General features: G+C 41.7%; 1 long non-coding RNA gene across 1 annotated transcript; it reads right to left on the bottom strand.

Annotated features, from left to right (window-relative positions):
* Positions 1–1,237: 1,237 nt before the first annotated feature.
* On the bottom strand, positions 1,238–2,990 carry LOC138504784 (uncharacterized). The gene is made up of 4 exons (XR_011279967.1): positions 2,728–2,990; positions 2,165–2,269; positions 1,981–2,062; positions 1,238–1,611 (listed from the first exon to the last, which is right to left on the bottom strand). It is a non-coding gene; the product is annotated as an uncharacterized lncRNA (long non-coding RNA).
* Positions 2,991–3,229: the final 239 nt, after the last annotated feature.

Raw genomic sequence — 3,229 nt, 5'->3', positions numbered from 1 at the left:
CAGAAATGCATAGTTTTAATGCCCATGTAGGTGTCCCCCCAAAAAGGTACAAGTGTTTGCTTTAAAATACACGACGTCCAAATCAATGCTCCATGTCTTTCTTTATTTGCCTAATGTTGTGGGGGTCGGGGTCACTCATCCACTCCTCAGCTTCATCATTCTGCATGATCATAGGCTTGTGTCCATTGTCTTTAGACTCCATTTCAGCATGTTGCATATCTAAACATGATTGTATCGGCTCTATGCCGTGGGCTGCTCAAGAACCACAGCGTCAGGACCGTTAACCATTTGCAAATTTGCCATATCTTCAGCTAAACTCGCCTGAGCATTTTGGATGACATCTCCAACAGACCGCCCCATGACAGTGGCGATGAGAGGTGGCTGACTGCAAACACAAAGTGTAGACATGTTCTCACTGAGCTCCCAATCTTCACGGTCCGCCATTGCATCAAGACGGCTGAAACTGAAACTGCACTGGTCACCTAGCTACCCACTGATCTCAGGCCCAGGTATCCTCCACCCTCAAGTTGCACACCGGCACTGCCTCTCTGGCATCCCCCGCACTTGGGACTGTTTCTGTATCCGTACAGCCCCCTACCAGCACTTGACACCTGATGTATGCACTTACCCATGCACTTGCCACCAGCTGGCCGCACCTTTTACTTATTGCTTTTATTTATTCTATTTATTTTTACTGTTTGTGCCATGTACTGCACTGCCCCCTCACCCTTCCCCACGCACTTTTCACCTTCCCCTTCGCCTGCACTTGCACAATCTCAATGTCACCTGGCCTAGTAAGATCGTTGTCCCTGTCTTCCCTCTGTTCCCCCTCTCTTGCCTCGTCGCACCTTGAAACACTTGTGCATAGGCGCATTATAAATGCCATATCATATCATCTTCTTCTAAGGGAAATAGGTAAATAACCGTAATCAGGATCGTTGGCGTTACCGGGGGATTTTTTCTCCCAGTCATAACTCTACACTTTCCCTGACACCATGCTTGATAGCCTTGAGAAGTCTGAAGAGTGCACATGTTTGAGGCCTACACTAACAGCTATATATCCGTACTGTGAGACCACCCCCCTAATATTGTCATAGGCTTAACACCGCTCATATCAAGAAACAGAAAAGATATGTCCAGAGCAAAGTATATTTAGAAAAAATGTATCCAAATTTATTAAAGATGATACAAAAATTGAAAACTGGTGAATAAATCACACCAAGTTATTGTACACTAATCATTTTAACATAGCAAAACAGCAGCAACAATATGCCGAAAATCGGCTAAAACTTCATCACTCATACTCAACATACCAAGTTCATTCATACACACACAACTCATCATACCGTGGCACACATCCAAAGTACTAAAAAACACCAAAAAACATGCTAAAAACCAATGGGGAAGAGGAATTCATAACTAGTCCCCATAATAACACACATTATTGCGGTGTTTACAAACAATAGAAATAATTCTCAAACAATCTATTGTCAGGGTGGATAGAAAAAACAAATGCAAAGATCACATCCCTGTAGAATTTTTCTCTCGACCGGTTTCGACGTGTAGTAGTGGTTAACTGAACGTCTTCCTCAGGAGGTGGATGTTACCATTCTGAAAAACAAGTACGCAAAAGCGACTATAAGCTACTACATGAAAAAGTCTTTGCCGACTGCCTATAACATACAATTAAAAAAGAGAAACAGGACTGCTGGCTAGCAGCCTGAATTGTTGAAAACAATTTAAGAACCGTGTATACCATAGTGAAAATAAGCATATACGGCCCCCGCTACAACAGCTGTGTAAACCAGAACAAAAGGGTAAGTGACTCCCAAAAGAGAACCGTGCAAGATGGGAGGGAACCTTCAGGACCATGGTGAATCGACAACAAGAATGTGTATATATAATAATATATATCTAAATATCAAAAAAGACCAACCAATAGTAATATCTGTGTCTAGAAAGGACTAGTAGTGGACTAACCTGATGAAAACCTTACTGCTGCAACAATCTATGCAGTGTAGTGTGGCCAGTCACACGAAACAATTCAGGACTAAAACATAACCTGAAACAAGAAACAAGACCAGAATGCACTAGGTCAGGTAAATGAAAAACCTAGATTCAAAATGGAGTGTCTATAACTGAGGCAAAAGTACTAATAGCTCACCTGAAGGGCGCCCCATGCAGTTTAAGATGATCCAGCAATACATGTATTTGAAAAGTAAAGAGGCAGCGCCACTTAGCCTTAGCCTTCAACGCCGTCTGCAAATCACTGCAAAAATGGCACAAGAGCTCCATTACAATGTTAAATGGCAAGCAGTGACCCACGGTTTACCAGAGTACAAGGGCACTGCATGAAATACATCTAAAGATCACCAATAGAATGGGAGGCAGCCTACGGACAACCACGCCATTCTGAGGAGTCCAAAAGGTGTTTAAATATAAAGGCACGAAAAGCCCAATAAATCAGATGGAGCTACGAGCACAATTGAAATAAGAAGGTAAACTTAAAGGCAAATGGCAGCAGTCTAAGATAAGCGGTGCTATGTTTAAATATAAACACACGAAGTGTCAAATAAATCAATTGGAACGGCTCGTACGATTAAAATGTGATAACGAGCTCAAAGGACAACAAACAGCAGTCTAAAGGGCGACGCTGCAAAGTTAATTGTGCAGAGGGCTGTAGCTGAAAAGCTATTAACATTGCAGGAAGGCTGGCCACACGCTTACCTGCAGGACGGTTGCTGTATAATAAAATTGTCCAGCAAAAAGAGAGACCAGATGGTAATCTCTTTGTTTAAAACTAATTGCAAATTCGAAACGCTACGCATGCGTGTATAGACCTGCAAGGAGTGACTGGCTACAGCCAATAGTACACAGAAGCCTTTTTTTAAAAAGGCAAAGCTAAAGACTGACTGCGCATGTCAGCAAGTGCTGCCAGTAAAGACATTGCACGAGCAAAACAAAGCGCAAATAATGCAGCCCAAATTAGAAGAAAATAATAATGAAAGGCGCCGCTGTTGATAGAAAAAATAATAATAAGTAAACACTAAAAATAAATAAATATATATCGGACTAAAAAACAGCGTAAATAAATTTTGGGCTGCCATCACCACACCAAGTGAATTCTGGGAGTTGTAGTCCAATATAGGCTTGATGTACAATCCAATAGTTTACTAGTTGGTTCTAAAATATTACAGAACTATGTAACAAGCGCCATATCTCTAAGCAA

This window comes from Ambystoma mexicanum, chromosome 11 (assembly GCF_040938575.1).
Source record: "Ambystoma mexicanum isolate Mex_15411 chromosome 11, UKY_AmexF1_1, whole genome shotgun sequence".
In the NCBI taxonomy this organism is placed as follows: Eukaryota; Metazoa; Chordata; class Amphibia; order Caudata; family Ambystomatidae; genus Ambystoma; species Ambystoma mexicanum.
The sequence above is the reverse complement of the archived record's forward strand: the minus strand, read 5'-3'. Positions and strand labels throughout refer to the sequence as shown.